Source organism: Notechis scutatus, chromosome 3 (assembly GCF_049901735.1).
Source record: "Notechis scutatus isolate UNSWTSFEM ecotype Mainland chromosome 3, rNotScu1.2, whole genome shotgun sequence".
NCBI classification, from domain to species: Eukaryota; Metazoa; Chordata; class Lepidosauria; order Squamata; family Elapidae; genus Notechis; species Notechis scutatus.
In genome coordinates, this window is record NC_142011.1 from 77,744,636 (window position 1) to 77,768,869 (window position 24,234).

The window sequence follows — 24,234 nt, forward strand, 5'->3', positions numbered from 1 at the left end:
CATGTTAGGACAGAAGAAAGGATCATGGCATGCACAATGTTTTGCAATAATAATGAGCAATATTTCTGTCTTTTGTGGCCTCATGGATTATTTTAGAGAGAGAAAAAAACCTCAATTTACTAATTTTCAAGGTATATGTAATTTAGAGCATGGGATCTTTTTAATCACTTCAAATTACACTTAAGACCACTACTTTTATGCTGTGAAGGATAATTATATTCTTAAAACAGTTTCTATTTTTAAAAAAATTGTAGCAAAACGTGTTATGTCAATAGATCCAAAGGTTATTGTAACTTTGAAGGTTTACAAAGTAAAAATATTTCCTATCTGATTTTTTTTGTGCAGAATGTAAAGGATTCAGCTCTTTCAGGTGTGGACTGCATAAGTCACTCAAGGAGAATAACCCTAGGACAATTTATAGTAGCACAGTGGAGCTAATATGGGAGCACTGGCTCTGAAACTGACATAATTCATTTCAGAAGATTGACCCTAGGGCAATTAATGGTAGCAAGCAGAGAAAATTCAAGAGCTTTTTGAATACCAATCTGGGCCTTGTAGTAAATACAACAGGAAGGGATGGGGGAAAAAAGCCCTGGCTAGACAATAAGGATATGGGTGTGTTACAGTTGTTTCACATATGCAAAGCTGCAATTATTTTGTATCTATAATATATATACCAGTAAACACATAGTATCTTTAATTTTAAGACATATAAGATGGCTTTAAAACCAAAATATTCTTGCAACAGTTCATACTACCCATGTTTTATCTTTTAAGATTTTGTGTATGACTTAGTGTCCTTTTATGTTTTTTTTTTATGGGATGGAAATAGACCAAGTAAATCCTGCATTATGTCATACTATTTGTGAACATCTCACTTGTCCTTTTTTTTTTTTTACAACATCTACGATGACATCAGTGACCTGAAGCTTTCCACATCATTGTCTATCAGGATAGAGCAAACATAGAAAAGCAAGGTGAAAGCGAGGACAATCTGATTCCTATTCCAGATAGTATAGGCAAAGGGGGAAAATGGTTTAACACCAGAGGTAGTATTCAGCAGGTTCTGACCAGTTCTGGAGAACCGGTAGCGGAAATTTTGAGTAGTTCAGAGAACCGGCAAATACCACCTCTGACTGGCCCTGCCCCCATCTATTCTCTGCCTCCTGAGGCTCAGCTGATCGGCTGGGTCTTCTTTTGTTGCCCTGCACAGGAAAAAAGAGCTGGAAAGCAGGTTAGTGGAGTGAGGAGGGAATGGCTGGTTCTCTTATGATGAATTAGATAAAATCCAGCAGTTAGATAAAATCCCCTGCCATGCCCACCGCCACGCTTACCAAGCTATGCCACGCCCACCAAGCCACGCCCAGAGAAGTAAAAATTTTTTAATCCCACCACTGTTTAACACGTGGTGATCCATTTTGAAACAATAGCCAAAAGGCTGGGGTGGGGTAAAAATGCATGGGTCAGATCCATGCCCTGATACAAGCTTGCCATGTGTTATGGTTATTCAACATGGACTAGAAGATACAATTATATTGTACTTATGGTCTGATCATAGGGTGTCTGTATTGTAACATACATTGCATACTTAAAGCCAGACGTTTTGAAACTAATTATGCAACCAGTTGTTGTGAAAGCCCACTCTCTCCAGTCTCTTACATTTGCACCTCAGCATCGTGGTATTTAGACTTTATCCATGCGAAAAACTAATCATGTTCAGTTTATGAATATTCAGACTAGTAAATAACTACCTCACAAAGTTATTTGATTAAGTCGGGGGACATTATGCTTTGAAATTCTTACTAGAAACATGAAACAGTAACCATACAGAATATTTATAATTAATAGACAATATAATCTTGGCATGTCTGGTATCAATAAATATTGTTAATTTAAAGTGGAATGGGCAGACTTCAGGCTTATTGGATCAAAGAATCAAGAATAACTAATGAGAATGAAACAAAATGCTTACATAACACATTAAATAACATTACTATTCTAAGATTCATCCTCATGTCAGAATTGAACTGTGCTTGCATTTCTTCACACAAAAATCCATTCCTGGTGAACTCAAACTTTCTTCATTTCAATATCTGAGCAGTGAAATGCCCAAAGTTCTAATTATATAACATTCATAAGTGGTTTCCAATATATTGCAGATAAATGAAACACACCTTTTGCTTTACTGATTTCTTCTGTAACATACTGTATTTAAAAGTGTGATCCGTGCAGGTTATTGCAGGGCAACAGTTCTACACTTGTCATCCCATGAGGTGTGTGAAATCAGATGTGTGAATCAATCCAGAGACCTAGCAGTTTTAAAAACATCCAGTTTTCAGACCACTGTTGCACTCTCTGAAATGGAGTTTGTCTTTGTGCTGAAGTGAGAGAAATTCTATCTCTGAAAGAATTTAGTGAGGAAATAAACAAGGTCCGCCCCTTCACAGTATTTTGGGAAAAGTACCCTTTCCTCAAATTATTTACAAGCTTTATTGATCTTGCACCGATATACATATTTGCACACTGATAGGAAGGAGGAAAAGGAAGGAAGGAGCGAGCCTAGGGCTTTGCGAGGGTCGTTGTTATATTTGTATAATTTTCTTCTCTTGACCTCCCTCAATGCTGCACGTGGGCAACTTGCTCAAGCCCCCTCTCGCTACCCCCCCAACGTAAAATACACGATCGCAGGCGGCCCGAATCGTCAGAGTGAAGAATGGCGGACGGGCTTGACATTTTGAACCTGCTGGCGGATACTCATCCGCGCCCGATTAGAGCTTCGCGACTCGAACTTTCAAAGCTTCCCGCCGCCTTCGCCTCTCCCGCGGCGTTCGCTTAACCTCCCTCCCTTTCCGAACTCCGCTCTCGCCGCTTCCGTTCGGCAAACGCTGTCCTCTCGGATTGCGAGGACTAATCCGGGCAGGGAAGGGCGGGCTGGGGTGGAACGGGCAAGAGAAGGAAGCCGGCGACTAAAGTTTGAAGGAGCCCGGCGCTCGCTGCCCATCCGCCCGCTCCTTGTGCACGGGAACGGAGAGGGCCGGCGAAGCGAACGGCCGCGGCGTCTGCGAGTCTGCAGCGTCGCGACCGGTTGGAAGGGATCCCGGCGGTCAAGCAGCCTTTCCAGTTGGGACCCTGAGATGCGCTCTCGCTTCGAGGCTGCCCCCAAAGCTTGCGGTTGCCATTGGCTGAAGGGAACCAGCGTCTCCTGCTGCCGCCGCTACCTCCAGACCGGCTCAAGCTTACACCGACGCCGGTCCCCCCTCCCTTCTCTCTTTCCTCGGATCCGTGTGCGTTCCTCTCTCTTTCTCCCATTCCAGCCCACCTTCTTTTCCCTCTTTCCACCCCCCCTCCCAACCCAAGCGGTGCCGCCGCAAGCAAGCTGAAATGGACTGGAAAATGGCCAGTGGTGGCAGATCGAGCTTTTAGATTATCCGTTTCACGTTTGGTACTTTAAGCTGCCTTTAATCTGTTTTTATTTGCCAGAACTCCTAGTTTTGGCGGGAGAAGGAAGGGAGAAAAGGGACGGGTGTGTGTGTGTGGGGGGGGGGAAGCGGGCTAGAGGGAGCCGGGGGGGGGGCGGTTTGGGAAGAAAAGCTGCCGCTGTCGCCGTTTCTCTCCACGATAATATGTTTATATGATTAGCTGAGCCCAGGGGTGGGTAGAAGAGAAAGGGAGAGAGGGGGTGGAGATTGGAAGAGGTGGAGGCTGGAGGTGGCTCCAGTTCAGAGCTAGTGGAGAGTCTGTGTCAGGACTTCGCAATCCCCAGTCACACGCCGAGAGGTGCCTGAACGAAAAGGAGCTGGCGGTACTATTCATTGGGTTCCCCCCACACCCTTTCCATTCCTTGCTTCTTTGGGGGCGATTTCATGCCCGGGCTCTCTTTCTCCCCTTGGTTTTAAGCGCGGCCAGTTGGGGCTCTTGATCTCTTGCTCTTCACGGGGCAGGCAGGCATCAGCAGAGCATCCGAGGAAGACGCGAAGCCCGAGGAAGGAAAGGGCTGGAACTGGATCCTGCCAGAGGCCAGAATGTCATCAAGGGTGATGCAAAGAAGATGGAAGAAAAGGACGGAGTAAGAGAGCCTGCCTTCTTAGAAGAAAATATTTGATTTTTTTTCTTTTTCTTTTAATGCCTGGGTCTCTCTGCGCATTGCAATTGCATCCCCCCTCTTCTCGCCTTCGCCTCCTCCCTGAAGAAAAGAAATCGAAGATCGAATTGATTCTCCTGTTGGCATCGTGCTTTTGTTTTTCCGTTTTTCTTTTCTTTTCTTTTTAAACAATCGTTCCAGTTGCTCAAAGAAAAGAGAAATATAGGACTCCGGGGCTGGTCATATCCAGTGGGTTTTGCACCTAGCTCTCTTTTGTTGTGGTGCTTTTAGAGTACCGGAAGAATTGTTTCGATTTTCCTTTCTGGCTTGTGCCGTTTCTTTCCTCCTCTCCCCAATTTGTCTTCCTCCCTCTTTTTTGGGGAGGGAGGGAGGGACAGAAAGAGCAGCGCGCGTTGGGAACTGCGGGGGAAAAATGTTGACTTAACCCCTCCAAAAGCCCCTCGGCTGGCTGGGTTTGCTTGGAGAAAGGGAGAGAAGGACGAAGAAGAGGAGAAGCCGCTGCCTTTTGTACGTTTTTTTTTGTGTGTGTGTGTCCCAGCTCAGCGAGCTGCGAAGCCAGCTGTTTCCCCGGCTTTCTGTACTTCTACCCAGCCCGGCTCTTTTGCCTGACCGGCGACCCTTCTGCGCGATCTGGCTTTCTTCAGTTGCTGCCGCTTCCCAGGCCCAACCCTCGTGATCGTGAAGGGACTCATCCTGCACCTCCTTTCTGGGGCACCCAGATGCCAGAGAAACCCTGGCTCGCAATTGGCTGCAAATTCAAAGGTAAGCGAGGTTGGTCGAAGTGGGGGGGGGGGGATGAGCTTTTCTGTACTTACGGTACCTGTTTGCTCCTGGTTTGCGAGGCATTTGCACGCGAGGGGGCGGCTTCGTGGGAGAACGGGGTGCGCGTCCCTAGTCCTTTGTTTTCCCTGCGGGGCGGGGGGAGGGAAAGGGAACCCCGCCAATACACCCATGAGATGCCAGGAGAGTCTTTCCTGTCCCACTCTTTTCTTATTCGCATTCATTCCAACATTTCTATTTTACCCTTAAAAACATAAATGAGAGTATTATTTATTAACCAGTGAAGAAGTGAGAACTGGACGTGAGGCCCATGGAGTGGAGTGTGGAGTGGAAGGAGGATTGTGATGGCCACTTCTTCCAATTAATCTACCGCCTTCCTTCTTCTGGCAAAGAAACCAGTGATTGCCAGTGGGGCTTCCCAAGAGCCGTGAAACAAGGAACAGGGAAAGAAGAGTGACCTAAAAATGCAATTAGTTGTGAACTAAGATAAGTGGATGTGGCACTCCACAGGATCAAGGCATCTTGGAGAAAAGACTTAAAAGGAGAGCCAGGTAGATCAGATTCAAGCCAAGGGAGCTGCCCTGGGAGAAGAAGGCATTGGTACCCTTAGCAACAAGGCTCTTTTCAGAGAATTTAGGTTTTGGAAAAGCACCTTTAATGTGGGGGTGATTGTTCTTGTTATGCCTGTTCTTGTGGGTGGCTGGCATCAGACCCTGGATTGGTTGGATGGGTTCAAGGAGAGGGATCTCTCTAAACTTTGCCCAACTCTAACCCATTTGATCCGGTGGCAGCGTTTACCATCAATTTTGATGGAACTTTATTTTTTTTCCTGCTGCATAACTGTCAGCTTGTTAGAGCTATTCATGAGGCCCTGTGATACTTCCCTGTCAGGAGGCATGAGGTTTTAAACAACTGATTTTAAACAACTTCAGTTGCAAAGAAGCCTGCCAAAGTGAGCTGGGGCTAACGCTAAACAAGAAATGTATGGAAGGAGGAGGGGTGGGGACAGACCATTCCAGCCATCCTCCTCTAACTGTTTTAAGTTCTTATTTCACCATGGAAAGAGATTAGTGCTTGTGTGAGTGTAAGAAAGTTCCTTGGGTGATCTTTCTTGCTTCAGAGATGGAAGAAAAAGCTTTCAAAAGCAGCCTTACAAGTTTTATAGTAACAGCAAGAGCCATCTGGATCCTGTTACTGTAAGAGATTTTTCTCCTCTCTGTTTTTGGTTTGCTCCTCCAACATTCTTTAGTGGAAGCACAGATTCCCTGACTGAGAGAGATTCTTGTAGAGGAAACTGCCTGGCAGTTGATTTCATTAATCTGGCTGCATGAATGCCTAAGCAGGCCCTGCCTGCTCTTGTTCCTCCTTGTATTTCAGTGGCATATCGAAAGGGAAAAGTTGCACTCCCTGAATAGAGAGATCCACTTGTTGCACACACATTTTCATCTATCACACAAGGAAGCAAAAGGGACCTAGCTGTGCTTTGCGTGTCTCCTAGAAAGGCTTCCACTTAGCAATAAATAACAGTTTTTTTCCCCCCATTGTGGCCTAAAGACTGGTTTCTTCTTTGCTTGTGGAAAGAAGTCTAGGGCCACCTGGAGACAATGCAAAGAAAGTGTGTGTGTGTGTGTGTGGAGTGCTGGAAATGCCTGAAAGGATATTTGTTTTTCTTTTTTTCTTTTTAGCATTAGAATATCAAAAAGAAAAGTCACAATGAAATTTAAGGGAAGGTGATAATGGATATAGGAAAAAACCTCTTACCTTTTCAGAGGCTTTCAGATACGGGAAGATTTCTTGCTTGCCCATATATTGGAGATGATAACTGCTTCTGATAATACTAGTGATAGTTATTAGATGCACATATAATTGGTATGGCAAAAAAGGAAAAATAGCTTATTTGGGGCTTTAGGTGTGTTTTTCTTTTCCTTCAAAAAATATTGTCCTTGTTAGAAAGAATCCTGCAGAACAAATCCTCTCTTGTTTGGTTTCTTCAGATACTCAGATTCCTTCCCTTTTGTTACTTGCTACTAAAAGAGGTGCCATTTCACATCATTCTGCACAAATTGTTTGAATTAATGCGAGTGTGAATTCTTACCCTTTGAAGGATCCCATTAGCATATCAAAGGTTTCTTAGCTTTCAGCTCAATTGAGAAAACTTCAGTCTGTCTTCCATTTGCTTCCAAAGCAGAGGCCCAAAGGGCAGTGAGGAATTGAAAAGGGGTAAAAAGGGGAGGTAGAATTGGGTTATATTTCTGAACTTTTACCGTTTTGTAATTATGCCAGGAAAGAACATAGTCTGTATGCTGCTGGCCCTTGTAAGCAGCCAAACAATTATATTCCATTGATTAATGGTTTATACTAAGAAAAAAGAGTGACCTTTTTCATGGCAGCCACAGTTGCATAGTTTCTGGTATCTGCTAGTTATTTTGTTTGTGAGATTTGTGAGGCCTTTTCTTTCTGGCTCATCCTTGGATATAGTCTACATATCAGTGCATTTGGGGGGTGGGGGAAATGGGAAAAAACTTCTAATTACTTAAAACACATCCACACAAATCAGTCTTTGAAATAAAAGACCATTCTGTTCACAGCCTTTGAAAATGAGCACATATTTCTTTCAGTACAGCTTCTAGGAAATGCATTGTTTTTCCATAGAATGTTATTTTCTAAATAACAGAATGTTATTTTCAAAACTATGTCTTGGGTAAATTTATTGACAAATCTTCCAAGAAAATAAGAATACTTAGGTGCTTTTTTTTTATTAATGATGACAAAGATAACCAATATATGGATAAGTTACTGATATGTGCTGGGGTGTTTTGTTTTTTGCTGTTGTTATTGCCATTCTCAAAAATTGTGAAAGTAGTGTAATCAATATTCTTCAAATAGTTATAGCAAAGACTGATTGTTTCATCTGCTTACAGAATATTTGCAAATTATCTTTTAAGATGCTGTTGCATCTGCACCCTTTTATTCATATGTTGTAATACTGATTATCCTGTGTTAGTAAAAGAGATAGCTCATTTTACTCTTTCATTATCTTTAAAAATCAATATTCACAATCTGGCAGACATGGAGAGAAGCAGAACGCGGTACTTCTTCAGTACATCATTCATAGGAAATCAGAGTTTAGAAGATATATTAGGCTTCACGAAAATAACTTTCCTGTCATCTCTAAGTTCGCTCACACTTATTTTTATTTCTCCAGTTTATCAAGTCTTTACTTTGATATGACTTCTGATGCTCAATTTTAAATGCAATTGTTTTATAATAAGACAGTTCTGATATTCAGAATTGTTCATTAACAAAAAAGGTTATCTAGAAGTAAAATGGGGAAAAAAATCTAATGTTTGAGGACTTCTGCTGTTGTGAAATTGTCAAAAGCTTTCATGATTGTATAGGGTCTTTTAGGATAATGTGAAATTATATAAGGATAGTTTCTTAAAGTTGCCTTTTTTCCTGAATTAGTCCCTATTTGGAGGGTATATATTGAGGCAGTTTTCATTAGGAAACTTACATTGCTTTTAACTTTTCTGCTTTGGATACAGAGTGCTATGGAGGAGATAGATTATCCTGCAGAGCTAATAGAGATAATCTAAAAATTATCTTATTATTTTGACACATTGGATTTGATTTTGATATTTGACAATTTCAAATGCTGGATAATGTCACAGAATGAAAACTTTCAGCATTTTGTAAGATGAGGCCACTTAGAAATTAATGTGCCACAGCAGTGTTTTAAGCTGCCATTTTTAATCATAGTGGATTATGTTCTGTTGGCAATAGAAATTGTACATATATTTTAGGTTGCTCTGGAGGTTAGCGATGGAGAAATCAACTTATTGCATCAATATGGAGTAGAACCAACCAATTATTTAAGGTTTTGATTTGAGAGATTCCACTAAAACATTCATTCAATCATTCCTCCTCTCTTTCTCCCTCACATGCATGTACATATATTTACATATTTAGCTTCCATATTCATTAACAGAACATCAAAGCAAATAGCCCATTTTGTGAATAGCAGTCTTGCAAGTTGTATTCCAAGTCTTAATTTAAGACAACAAGGAGAGCTTCTGTGTATCCTTCCTTCAAATAAACAGAGTAAAGTATTTTTAAAAAGTAAATCTGCCTGGCAGTCAGTCCATAATTTGTACCTCAGAATATGGCTTCATGTTTCCTATGTCAGGAATGAAAATACTAAAAAGGGGTACCTAAGATGTACTAAGAAAAGTATGCTGAAATGAAAGTAAAAGTATGTATGAATGTACATATGTATGTATGTATATGTGTATGTACATATATATATATATATATATATATATATATATATATATATATATATATATATATATATATATACACACACACACACACACACACACACACACACTGACATTTAAATAAATGGATTTTCTGTCATATCAATATCTGGCACTTAGCCTGATTTACTTATTGTATTTTTAATTGACAAAAATTCATATTCCAAAATGAAATATGTAATTTATTGTATTTTGCACCTGCTTGCAAAAGAGTGAAATCACATACCATTTGGGGTTCCTAATGACAAATACAAATGTATAATAAATACATTAAAAAAGTTAAGAACAATATGAATTGATATTTAAAATAAGTGTTGATTTCCAAACTGTGGATTCCCTAATGTATGTGTCAAATATAATTGCATTTACTGTCATTTTGAGACATTTTCCCTTTAATGTATTCTTTTTTTAAATGAGCTGTTTCACAGTACATATTATACCTAATCTCTGGATTTTAGGCTTATTTAGCATTAGTAATTTCAAATAAGAAGTTTTAGAACCCATTATTATTCTACGAGATGAAGGCTAGGAAAGAATAATCAGGTGTAACTGGGGTAGGCTTATAATTTTTAATCTATGCACAGAAGAATAGTTAGCAAATATCATACCACTCTTAATAGAATTACAATAATGAAATTACCATCTACCCTAATAGTTACATAGGGCTCAATAGTTCATAGGGCTAACATGGCATATATGTGGGGAAAAACCCAGTAGACGTTGATAATACATTTAAAAAACAAACACACCCTAAAGTTAAAAGATATAAAATATTCTGGATGAATAGGAGTCATGGATGTTTAATAATTTTGCATGAAGTAGTTAATCCACTCAGTTCTTTATACAGCTAGATATTAGCTGAACTTCTGGGGAAATGCACTTTTAAAAAGATGTATTAAAGATGATACCCTTGTATCAATTTAGTAAAATATAATGCATTATTTCTTACTGCTTGCTTCTTTATTTCCGATGAAAATAACTTGTGAAGTGCATTTGTATGTATAAGTATTTTTATTGACATAGAGATGACAGTTCTTTAATTGGAATTGAAAACTTCGTTGTAACTTGCCACATTTAAGATTTATTTTAAGGAAAAAATGTTCTCTCAAGCAGGTTTTGAATTACATTGCAAGAAAGATTATGGACCATTACCACAAATGGTACATTTTATAAGTTAAAGAAATAGTATATAATTAGCATGTGCCATTATTTCCCTTCCCATGTGGCATTTGTACCGGTGAATTCTTCAACTATGTGGAAATGTGCTATCTCCCCTCACTCACACACACATACACACACCCAAAGAGGTAATGATCAAAAACATAGCGGTAGATTATAGTAAATACAGAAGTAACACCTGCAGGGAAAGTGCAGTCAGAATAGCAACAGAATCACTATTGATTGTTTTAGTGGCAGAAACAACTTAAATACAACTTGTGTAATTATACAGAATGAAGTTTTATGAAATAATATGCTTCATCTTTGCAGAAGATTTTATATGTTGTGTGCTGGTAAGTAAAATCCCACCACGGTTGTATAATTTTGTTCAATTATCAAAGCAGGTAAGGAAAAAAATCAATTTACATTGAAAAGCCACAAAAATGAGATTACCTTGTTAAAAGCAGGAACTTGCCTATACTGTCTAAATTGCTTAGGATGACCAAGAATAGCAGTAATTAATGCACTAAGAAGAATATATACTAGTCTGTACATTCAACCATAGCTATTTCCTTTCTCTATAAAGAGCCTAGTAGGTATCAATTTATACTGCTTTAATTTTATTCCTCAAAGTGCAACAATATTTTTTACACTACACATAACATGTATCTATTTATCTGAGACATGGTTACTAAGTTCAATTTTGTGTCTATTCATTGATGGAAATATGAATATCAGTACAGTATTGAACTTGTTTTTGAAATGGATAGATGGACAATCATCAATTTTTCAAGCGAAAATAAAGGGTAAAGATAAATTGTACTTTGCAGAGTGGTGTTAATAATATACACATATATGCCATCAGTACAGGAAAACACTGTTTATTACTCCAGAAACTATTGTTCAGCTTTAGTAAAATATATATTTGAGTATGCGATAGTGTTTTTGGTAGTGTCAAACATGCACATTTTGTCTGCTGATTATATGTTTTGTATTTTGGTAGCCTGAAAATATTGCCTCTGTAGAGGAAGTTGGAATTTCTAAGTCTTGCTTTTTCATTGAAACATTTCTCACCTGCCTTCACTTTCCTAAAGCACATAAACTCCTACTTCACTGAATCTCTAGGACTGTCTTAGCTAAAAGGAAAAGGCAACAGTGTTATTCGGGAGAGCCCCTTTGTGAATCACAAAGTTATCTCACTTGAATTCGTGAATAAAAAAAAAATAGCTGAAAAAGGAAGACAAATGCCAACTGAATAAAGATGTTAAACCAGATTTTTGCCTCAGGTTAAAATTGAGGTAAGCTCTAGTCCAGAGGTAATGTCTCCCTCTACAGAGCACAAAAATAATCAATGAATGACAGTAGAGCAGCATATCTTGAGAAGAAGTGAGGGATCTTTGGAGGATGATGTCTTAGAATAGAAGGACAGTGACATTAAAATATTTAAGGAATTTAAGTGATGGATTATGAAATCAGCTTCTTCTGCACATATTTGTTCTTTAGCTGAAGTCAGATGAATAAACAGGACACAATTGTGAGCTGTGGTGAGAGTGTTATAAACAGAAATGATATTCTGTGAAGTTGCAGGAATGAAGCAGGAATTCACTTTAATATTTAAAACAAAGAAAAGAAAAGAATTTGACATCTGCTGCAATTCTTGCAAGAGAGATCCTTCCTTCCTTCCTTCCTTCCTTCCTTCCTTCCTTCCTACCTTCCTTCCTACCTACCTACCTACCTACCTACCTACCTACCTATAATGTATTGCAAGAAGTATCTTATTTGTTTTCTCTTAAATGAAGGAGTAACTAACTTTTAAATAGATTTGTGCCACTAAATTTGGCCCATGATTTATAAACATTTCTACTTCAATTGTTCAACATTGCATTGTGCTTTCCAATTTTTTTTACAAGAACATCGAAAATGAACTGTACGCAAACCAAAGGCTGTTCAAAATCTTGTGTTTTAGATACTGCACTGTGTAATTAATCTGTTTATCCAACAATTTGCACAAAGGATAATTCAAATAAAGTATGAATTAGAGACCTAACTCAAATATATTGAAATAAATTATCATTAGCTTAGAGAGTTTGTGGCTAATGCATTCTTTTAATTTTTACATCATTTCTGCTAATTTTGCAATTATATTTTAATCTTTTCCATCCATTTTAAAAATGGAATTTGTACTAAATGTCTACTGAGTTTGTACTAAATGTCTACTATTAATACTCCCTATCCCTGCTGCCATCTTCAGCTTCTTATGATATTGTAAAGGTTGGTAAATGTTTCCATTTGTTTTCTGAATAGTCAAGTTTTCTTAAAGCAGGGAAAAACCTGTCATAGAAATAATTATTATAAGATCAGCATTTGTTTGTGGATGTGCTAATTTTCAGTGAATAAATACTCATTTTAAACAAAATATAATACATCCTGTTGTGTTATCAATTATAGATATACAATATATAAACACAGAGACATGACATACACATTTATTAAAACTACAACAATTTGATTCATGACTTGTGAAAATTTAGTTTATAAGATTCGACTATAAACATATGCAGAATGCTTATTGAAACTTCAGCATGTTGCCATCTCCTGTATTTTAAAATCTTTACCATTCAGTTTGTTTCTTTGATGCAAATTCAGTCTTGCATCCAGGCTTTCTTGGCACAGCAGTTTCTGTCTGCTGTATTTTGTATGAATTGTGGCTGCTTTTTTATTATTATTTTGTTCAGTTGACAGAATACTTAAAGTTCCTTTACTACTAAAATTGTTCTTTGCTGTTGAGTGAAGGAATGACCGTCTTATTTTGGATAGTTTGATTTCTCCTTGTTTTGTTGATATTGTTGGTAATTAAATTAAGGTGGAATTTAGAATTGATTTTGGAGCAGGGTTTTATGTAACGTAGAGTAGGTAGTAATTACGATCACTCAGAAAAGGGAAATAATTCTTAGTTTTGACACTGAGTAATCATAATTCAGCCCACAGTTATGTAGGAGACCAGTGGTTTATTAGATATCAGATATTTTTGAGCCTAAAATTACAAGTAGGATCTGCAACAAAATGTTGTGGAATGAAGTGCAAATGTTCAGGAATTGAGCCATTATCCCCCTATCATTGATTTTCCATTTAATGTTTGAATTACTTTCTAGTCATTGAGCACTCTTAGTCTCCCTGAGCTGTTTTTAGATAGTTGCTCACCCTTTCCGCCCCCACCTTAAGGATTTTAGTGTGAAGAATTTTCTGAGTTTTCTCAAGTTTGCTGTTGTTCTGTTGTGTGTAGTTGCCTGTATTATTTTGCTTAGATAAGCAGTGGCTCTCATAACTGAAATTGTAGAGGGAACGATATCTTTACTGGCATGCCAAGAATTTCTGACACACTCCACCCACCAAAAGTGATTCCACCAAATTTGTTTGTATAAGAATACATACAACATACATACAAACAAAGAAAGCAATGTTCAGATTCTGCTGTTTTTCCATTTAAAGTGTTGTTGGGTGGCATTTTTTTGGCAAGCTCTTCTGTCAGATTTCATGATATTTCATGATAGAACATGATCGTTGATATGACTCAGCCATTGTCTTTGCCATTTTGACATGTCATAGCTTGATGCTATGCTTAAAAAAAGGTTGTTGTTTTTTGGTCAGGGTTTAAAGAAAGAATTTTGCTGGCTCAATGCAAATAATGATATAGAGACCTTTTGAACTAGATAAATAAAATTGATCCCCAAAGACATACTTTTCCTAAAAGTTTTGTTTCATGCCCTTTCAGTGGCATGAAAGGCTCAGCAAGAACTGTGATTGCATTTTAATTCTGATGAAATATTCTTCACTGACGGACAAGACCTGATTGTGTTGAGTGTCGGGTGTGCATATCTGTACTTGATGAATGTCTTTTGAAATCATTGTTGCTACATTAAAAAAAAAAATTGTCTGATGTATTCAAGAATCTTGCTCACCTGCAGAAAAGCAACTGAAAATGCATTGTTGCTGATGGACAAAATAAAAACATTAGGAAAGAAAGAACAGAATTTCTAGAGTGAATGGTTGATTTCTCTTTTGGTTTATATTTACTATGTAAATATGGAGACTAATTAAGGTTTTCAAAAATGCTACCTGATTCATTTGTTTTTGAAATGGCTGTTCTACCTATACACCCTTCCTTATTATTGTACTTTGTCCTTCTTTCCTGATCTGTGTGTTGGATTATTAAACTTACACTGTGATTTGGATTCAGTGTTCTGACTTACGTGATTGTAGTCCAACATATCTGGTTGTGACTAACTAAATTTTGGCTAATGTCCACAGGAACACATCACTTAGAAATAGTAAAAAAGAATGAGTACATGACAAATAATAAATAACCAAAATAACTAGAAATGTTCCTTTGTAGATATGCTTAAATATAAAATGAAATAAACATTTAATTTATAATTTGACCCTGAAAGCCCTTATGCATTTGTTTTAACAATTTTCTTTAATTATCTTTACCATATTCTTTATATTTAAAATATTATTTTCTTTCTTTCAGTCGATGTTATTTTATTTAAATTTGATAGTAAATTTCATTTTTCTCCCCTTTAGTAGCATTGTCTACATTACCAACTATATTACACTCAAACTGCTAAGATTGAAATTTTATAAATCAGAAAGTGAATTTTAAATGGAAGCTACTAGTGATTTCCTGATTAATAGAAAAAAAAATGCCAAACAGATAAACTAAACTTGAGTGTCTAAAGTCAATATACTAAACCCAAAAATCTGGTCTGTTTGTATAAGAATACATCATTTATCTCATGGAAAGCCTCACTGAATTCAATAGAAATACATACATTGTACTGAGAGATAAGAATGGACTCTTTTAGAAAGACAATGAAATATTCTTCCATCTGGGAAAAGTGATATTATAGTTTTCTGGTAAAATACAGTTTCTTTGAGAATTTAAACAGCAGTGTAGATTGGTTATTAACCATAGATCCATTTGACTTCTCTAGCACTTTTGGCACAATATGATTGAACTTTATTGAAATTATACTGATCATTAGATAGGGACAACAGTTATAACTTGTACATCAAACAAAATGAAATTATTTTTTCCCCTGTGGAAAAGAATATAACTTTTTCATTTGCAAGAGAAAAAATAAAAACAGTTTATGAGAACAGGTAGTTTTCCCCCAAAATACTATTCTCATTTCAAATTATGTGCTTGTTTTTTCTTAAAATATGCACTCTGAATATGTATTCAGTGTAATTGATGCTAAACTTTGAGCCAGTGAGTTAATCCCAAATGGAATCAGTTTTGGTTTAGGTGACAGAGGGACATTAAACAGAGCTCTAATGCTGGGTTTGTTTATTTTGGATAAGAAGATGATTTAGCCTGCAAGTGATGACTTGTTTTGGGTGGTCCTTCCACTTCAGGATGGTCCGGTGTTGGTTTACTTTTACCCATAAAAGACTTTTTGAGGCTTCAGAAAAGAGACTTTTGCATGTTGGTGTGCAGAAGCAGCTTAGCTGCTTTGAACTGTATAGAGTCACCTAGAGAGCAAAAATAAAAATTAAAAATAAATCAGGATGCCTCCTTCAGGACCTGCTGACATCAGGTAATGCTTATAGAAATGAGATAGCTTTCAGAATTTTCTAAAATATTGTCAATTTGTTTGAATTCTGATAAACTTTACATTTCCTACATGGGTTTTTTCTTTTCTCTTTTGCCAACTCTTCACATTACCTGCAGAGGGAGCTTGTATATATGATAATCTAAATAATCATTGTATTTCGGGAATAAAACATTTCCTTCTCCCCAGCATAAATGCAGTTTTCTGTTTGTTAATAGCATTCTTTGTTAGATTACTCAGATTGTTTATGTGGAAACATGCTGGAGAGTGGAAGACTATATTTTTATAGGCATATTTGTGATTAGCACTTTACTTCTAACTGGGGCAAAGGCTCTTCTCTCAGGAGTTATAAGTTGCTTTAAATGTAATTGTATGAACTCTTTACTTGTATTACAATAATTGACAATAATGATAAACAATATTTGGAAAACAATTATAAGTCAAGGTAATATTGTTAAATGATTTTTTTAATCTTCATTAAAGCACATGATTTTTATTACCTTAATTTAATGCTATATTTTTTGAATTTTGTAAATTCAGTATTCTTTTTCTTTAGATTTATTGCATACAAATGTAATGTGAATGCTTAATATTTCATTTTTAATTAAAATTTAACTGACAAATTAATGTAAACCATAATTAAACATGACATCCAATTGCTAAACATTTAAAATACAGCAGCAAACCTCTTATTGTTTTAATAAATACAGAAATTAAAGTTAATGGAAAAGTGAAAGTATTGAATTATGACTAATAAGCATATTTCTATAAATATTGACTACTCCAACTGGCATAAGGAACTAAATCAATAAAATATTCTTTTATTAATTAATATCACTGTTTTAAAATAAAGAAATTGATTGTTATACTTACTAGACTTACAACAGGGTTCAAATACCAAAGCAAGTTTTATATAATAAATCCATAAAGTCACCCATAAAATCATGAAATAGAAGAAATATTTGTAAGATAAATAAATATGACTCCTTACTTTGCTAAGCAAGAAGGAAAATAGCAAAGGTGTTTAAAATAAATATCTGGTTAGGCAGAAAAATTGTGATCCCCCCCCATTTTAAAATAGTTCATAGCATCCTGTGTGCTCTTCAGTATGATGTTGATGCAAAATTGTATGTGTAGTTTCAAATTCCATAAAACAGAAATAGCATTCGGCAATATCCTCTCTTGAAACAATCCTTCCAGAAAATTGGTTTGACAATTGTTGTTCTTTTTTTTTTCTATAGCTTTATTGCAGTGTGCTAAACATCAAGTGTAAAATGTTTAGGAGAATGATTGTATTTTGGGTTATAATTTATTTTAAAATCAGAAGGTGTTATGATATTAAGAACATTACTCTTAATATCTTAATAATCAATATTTTAATATTGATTCATTATTTGAATTGACTAATCTTTGCTAATAAAAATAGCTTGTTATTATAACACCAAATGGCCATTTAAGTGGAGAAACTATGCAGGTTTGCAATAGGTCATTCTCCAATAAAGAGATTTACTGTATCATATTGAATAGAAATTATCATTCCTAAGCATGTTTATGTATTATCATAGCAATATGGTATCAGATTTGCATGGAACATTTTCCTAAGAAAATAACAATGTTAGCCACATTAATCAATTATATATCAATAGAATTATGATAGAAAGATTTACTAAAGACCCAGAAATACTAATAGAGTATATGGAATTGTGGATCTTACTAATTTTGATCCATCCTTTATCAAGCAAATAAATCGAATAATAAACTTATTGTTATCTATTGGCTTTTCATATTCTTTCTCCTTCATAAAAACTTCGTTCTACAGCAGGATTTTTCCAAAAGTTTCATGGAATTTGAAAGAACCTAATGTGATTTTTGTGAAAGAAAAGGGACAAAAAATGCAATTGGAAGCATCCATAGCAATTTTTCTGCGGTACTACAGAAAAGGCAGGTCTTGTTCTTAGATTTTATTTTATTTTTTTAAAAAGCTTGGCTGCCATTTGAGGACAGTTCCCACAGCTTAAAATTCTTTGAAACTCCTAAAGTAAGTAGTTTGTAAGTCAAACAGAAAAGGTGACATAAACTAACATTTTCATATATTTCCCGCCAACTTTGGTAAATGGAAGACATTATCTTGAGCAGATTGTTTAAGAGGTGTGTAGTCCCAATATTGTGGTAGGAAAAATAGAAAAAAAACATCTTTATTTGTTTTGCTTTTTTTTTATTTGTGTGAGTGTGTGTGTGTGTGTGTGTGTGTGTGTGTGTGAGAGAGAGAGAGAGAGAGAGAGCTGTTCTCAAATTGCTGCCTGACAAAGAAGAATATAATGAATAGTACGATTTTCCATATATGTAATGTTGTTATGAGACCTAATGGTTAAGGAAGGCATTGGGCTAGATAAAAACTGAGAGGCTGTAAGTTGTGATCCTGCCTTAGGCACAAAGCCAGTTTATCTTGGAGCCAGTTACTTTCTATCAGCCCTAGGAAGGAAACAATGGTAAACCACTTCTGAAAAGCACTGCTGACACAACTACTAGGACTTATCTAAGAATCAGACACAATTGAATGGAATAAAAAAAAAGTTATTGCTTTATACTAATTCTACTAGCAATACTACTACTACTACTACTACTACTACATATAATAGTAATAACAGCAGCAACACATAGCTTCTTCGTAAATATACAATAACAATACCAATTTAAAAAATCCCACAATCAGTACACAAATTTTGACTAAAGTCTTTGTTCCAAATTGAATTCTTCCTCTGGGGCTCTTTCTTTTCTCTTATTCCCTGTTACTATCTTACCTGATACATATAGACAATTTAAAATGTCATTTTTGAAGGCTTAGCTGGAATAAAGAATTGACTTATATAATTGCTTGTTTGCACAAGAGTGTCAGGCAAGTTTGGAGTATGCTTAATTTGCAGATATATTTTATTTTAATGATCATTGGGTTTGGTTGCTGAAGAGATACTTTGAAGAGTTGGGCACTATCTTACTTCCCACACGTGCCTATATGACTTTACACGTTAGCTTGAGTACAAAAAGAGATTGTATCATAAAGACCTGTCATCTACTTAAGCACATTGGCTTTTGCACACTGGCTTCTGCTAACAGAAGAGGCTATTCCATTGACAGAATAAAAAAATCAAGATGAAATTAATTATTTCACCTTGATTTGACAGACCTTGTGTTGATTAACCTTACATATTTGTAGATAGCTGTATATCTCAATTTATTAGAATGATTTTTGATTGATTTATAATTATATAGCTAAGATATTTGTGACCTATTGATGACAAATACAATTGCACAAGTCAGGTATGAGGCCATCTAAGATAAATGTTTGGTTCAAATAATTCTGTTTATAATGTCAGCAGTAACAGGTAGGCTTGTGCAAATTATTTGTTAAGGTGCTTTACTTGCTAGTGAAGGGCCCCTCTGGATTGCTATGAAACAGAATTGGCCACAGCTGTTTGGTATAGTTTCTTTGAAGTTCTGATGCATAAATCAGGTGTCTCAGTGACTCCAAAGGGATGGATCACTCACATGCAAAATGCCCTATTTGATGATTTACAAAGCCCTATTAATAATGGTTTCAGATAAAGACGGTTTGTGCATTTGTCTAGTATAAAAAAAAATCAAAATTACTTTTCCACATTTTGTTTCTGCCTCAGAATCTTTGGTATGCAATAGCTTGTTGCTCAAATCTGCATGGCTTCTTTTTTTCTGATCCTTTCTTCTTAGGCAATGGGTTAACTCAGCAATGACGCTTCATTCATTCAATAGAATATGTAGGTAGAGGACTTTCCCTGCACAAAATAATTCAGTAAATTCACTGACCCAGTTTGAGCCGTCTCTGCTTGTGTATTCCCTGTTCTGTACTTCTGCTGTGTGGTGGCGGCAGAAGAGGACTCTAGAAGCCTCTGCTTCTAGAATTGACCTTGTTTTCTCCAAATTTAGTAGGAATTCCCTTAAACAGTAGCTTCTTAACATCAAGATCCAATTAAAGCTATGGTTTTTGTTTCGTTAAAATGTACATTTTAGTTATACATTGATCAGAAGATGTCTTCTCTTCAGGTTTTTTTAATTTTAAAGGTTGACCTGATATACCAAATTAAGAAATAAATTTAAAAATATGAAGCCATACATGCAGAGATTTCTTCAGGGAAGAAAAAAAATATTAAACCCTTCAACTCAAAATATGAATGCATAGAAGGACAGAAATGAAAGTATAGACAGTATGTAACTGTTTATAAATAGTTATAGGCTTTATCATAAAATTTTAACAACTTGGCGTATATAGAGTGGATATCCTTTTAGTTTTCCTCAAGAAAATATGCACTGGAGAATATTTCTTAAAGTGTAGTCCTGAGACCTCCGAGGGATCTGTGAAATCAAAATTATTTGCCAACCTATGTTGAAAAATAATACAATATTAAAATCCTCGCAAACAGTGGTATGAAGGGTAGCGGCGTCAATCTTAATTTTTAATATGGCTGATATCAATAAATATAACCCATACAAACAAAAGCTCTTTTGGGCATCTCCATAATTTTTAAACGTTGGGAGTGACCCTTGGTGGAGAAAAACGGTTTTAACACTGACCGAGAAAATTATAGGATCCATTTAATAGAAGAGAAATGTTTGCCATCTTGAGTTATGTATAAAAATAATACAAGCGGGATTAAAACTATCTAAAAAAGAAGAGGCCTTGTACATGGCATTGAAGGGAAAAAATTGATGCCAGATTGAAGCGTCAGGAGACCACTCTCTTTTATTTTATTTTATTTTATTTACAATGGACCCCAAATGAGAGACTAAATTTAAATTCAGCACAAGCTATAGTCCATTCAGATCTTTATATTTGAGAACCATAACATGGTAGAGAATGGGCTTGAGTGTACATTTATGCTTTTTTCTCTAGGACATACATTGTGCCAGAGGTAAGACCACACTCTACATTTTCTTGAGCTTTTAAGTATAGCCTGGATAAAACTGGGTTCTAGATTGTACCAAGTTTGTGGCTAAGCCAACCAAGGATTGCTCTTCTTCAAAATGTATGAAAATTAGAATATGACCCCCACCTATTTTCTCCTTTGCTTAAAACAAAAGTTTTCCTGGAATTCTGGGGAGGAAAAAAAAATAACCTTGCTTTTTCTAATCGTACCCATTCACTTCTGTTCATTATAATTGTGTCTGTTTTACATCGAGGCTGGTAATGTCCCGTAATGTTTTCAGATCGTTCTGATTAACTCTTATCTTTTGCACCTGTTGTCAGTAATTAATAGGCTGCCTATACACAGACCACAATTTTTGGAGCAGTTTAAGGTTTCAGACTGTTGATATTAACAAATGCTACTTTGAAAAAAATCTATTTGGAGATGGTAAAGCTATTTAAATAAAGATTATTGGGTTTTAGAGATATAATTACTTCACTGAAAGAAGGCTTTTTATTGAGCTCTCTATTGGGAAGGGGTATCAGTGCTATAACTCCTGCAGCCTGATAATACAGATACTTGCTTAGAAAAAGAAGTTCCATTGTGTGGCTTCATCCCAAGTAAATAAGAATATAAAAAAACTTTAAGATCACACTTTTTCCTAAGCATGTTAAGGAAAACTATTAAGTATGAGAATCCTGATTAAAATCCTGTACTGTGGGATTATTTTTTGTATAGCCATTTTAACACATTCTCTCTCTCTCTCTCTCTCTCTCACACACACACACACACACACACACACACACACACCCTGTTTCCAAACTTTGCAACTAAAGTGTAAAATCGCATCCTTCCTTTCGATTTTAAAATTCGCATCTACTTTCTTCAATTGATGTCTGTATGATCCCCACACAATAAATAGATTGACAAGTAGCGTTTCCTTTATTTTATTTATTTATTCCTTTATTTATTTTCTTTTATGTTGTGTGATTTGCCATTGCTGAACTGGACTGTGTGCTAATTGTGTTTGTAATTCTCTCTCTCTCTCTCTCTCTCTCTCTGTGTGTGTGTGTGTGTGTGTGTAGCATTTTCCTGTTCAGTGAGATCATAAATTCAGTCATGAGCCTGCGCTGTAGCCCTTTTGCTGGCCATGCTCATTTTAAATGATGATGCTCTACCAGCAAATCACGGTGGGAAAGCGTTTCTGCTTATTATGTATAGAGGAGTGATTTTTGTTCTTTGTTTTCTTTGGGAGTTTCTTCTCTGCCTTTGGAAGCATGCCATGAGTATGACTAATAAAATCTTTACTATTTGGCAAATGGAATGTAAGTGACAGGAGTGATTGGTTGAGGAATGAAAACCCTGCTGCAGATTCTACATCAAAGCCGTGGAACCTTTGAAATGTTACCTGTAGATGGAACATTTTGATTTTAAGTTGTCAGCAGCATAGAATTCAAATTTCTCTTTCACCCAGCAAAATATTTTGTCAACAGCACTTTTTAAAAAAATTATGTCAAGAATGTGATATTTCCAATCAGGTTAGTATTATGGCACTATATTAATGGATTGTAACATTTTCTAGATAAATAAGATGTTTAAAATGATGACTAACATTTATACTCAGAAAGACTGGCTATTGTTTTACTTTAACATGACTTTCCCTCCCACTCTTTTAGGCAATGTATATAGGTTGTCTGTGATTTCTTGTTCTTTCAATGTTTTCACTGTGACAGTCAAAAAGTATACTATTTTCCTTGCACTTGAATATAGGCATTGCTTCTGTTTCTGAAAGTGAAATTCAGTACCCAGGGTTAGCTCAAAGACAGAAATATTTCCCATTTTCACTGAATTAATTTTGCCTGTGTTTTCAGTTATGAAATTCATAAATGAATTCTTTAAAAAAACAAGTTTATTATTTTGGTTTTTACTATAGAAATATGTAGTGTTCTTTTTAAATTATTTTTACTTTGTTTTGCAAATTAATCAATATAATTTGTATTCTAATATGAAACACCGTGTTTTATAAAATTAGTTAATTTAGTTTTCAGGCAAGGATGTTATCTTCATATAAAATCTGTCTTTGAAACATAAAGAATGATCCTGCTGTGATTTTAGAATCCAGAGTTGTGCAAATGACTATATTTTGAGAGATGAATCAGAACTTAACTTCCAAGAAGTAAATTCTTTGAATGAGCAAAATAATTAGTTTTTCAGAATTTCATTCCATATGTAAATACTCATTTGCAGTATATGATTTTTATTGAGTGGCCTTTTCTCAAAAATAAGTAACATCCATTTCATTATTTTTCTATAAGTACCTCTAAAGGAATAATACAGCCGCAATAATTAATGTTGTTCTTAAAAAAGGAAAAAATGACAGTGAATATTTTATGCAAATATTTTATACAGAGTAAGCTTATGCATGACCATTCAAAAGTCACTCCCAAGGAGTGCAGTGGGATTTAAATCCTTAAGCTTGTATGGGAAAACTGCCTAAAATGCAATACAGTTTCTAATTTAAAACAAACAATTTTTGTTAATTTTCATTCATGCAATAATTCTGCTGATTTTGATTGTTTTCCATGTAACTAAGATAAAATTTGTTTTGTTCTATTTTGTTAAAAAAACTCTCAAATGAATAGGCTTTTTTTGGGGGAGGGGCATGGGGAGATTATCTATGAAACACTAATCATTTCCATACTAGTGATTTATAACTTTATCAGGTCATTACTAAAGTGATTAAAATAGTTGTCCTTACCATACCTCTTTGGTCATAACAATGATTGGATAATGTTATCAATTGCTAATGAAAAAAATGAAGATTCTGAGAATCTAATTTTTTATTATTCACAGTAAAAATGTCAAAAGCCATAAATGGTAATTTAGAAATAATTTGCAAATAACTGCTTTCTTTTCTCCTCCCTGCTGCTCCCCCAAACTTTTCAATTAAACTTTAGTTGAGTAACAATTAAAAACAATTGTTGTACAATATATTCTTATTTAGTCATTGTTAAGATTAAAACCACATCCTCATTAAAGGAAACTGAAAACTGCAGAACTGAGGGTTAGAAAAAAGAAAGAAGCTAAAATGGCAAGTAGTAGAATTGTTAGGAAAGAAGAAAGCAAAGAGTAAACTCTGCTCAAATACTATCTGACTTCAGGGAGTGCATTGGAGAATGCAGGAATTAGAAATTATAGGGGATGTGATCCAAGGAAATGTCTAATGGAGAGGCTTTGAATATATGGAACTTCCAAAAGTGGACCACCATATTTATGTGACAAAACTTTTTTTTAAATGAATTTTCAAAAATCTGTTCTTTATG

The 24,234-nt window shown here is 35.6% G+C and overlaps 1 protein-coding gene across 18 annotated transcripts in view; it reads left to right on the top strand.

The window, feature by feature from the left end:
• Nucleotides 1–24,234, top strand: part of ADGRL2 (adhesion G protein-coupled receptor L2) — a 381,557-nt gene that overhangs the window by 163,541 nt on the left and 193,782 nt on the right. For 15 of the 18 annotated variants that reach the window (XM_087960532.1, XM_087960523.1, XM_087960526.1 and 12 more), the window contains exon 1: nucleotides 904–4,864. The exons of the other annotated variants lie outside the window; for them this stretch is intronic. The gene's annotated coding sequence lies outside the window, so the exon portion shown is untranslated. Of the gene's footprint in view, nucleotides 1–903; nucleotides 4,865–24,234 lie in introns of those variants that run through there. 18 annotated transcript variants of the gene reach the window in all.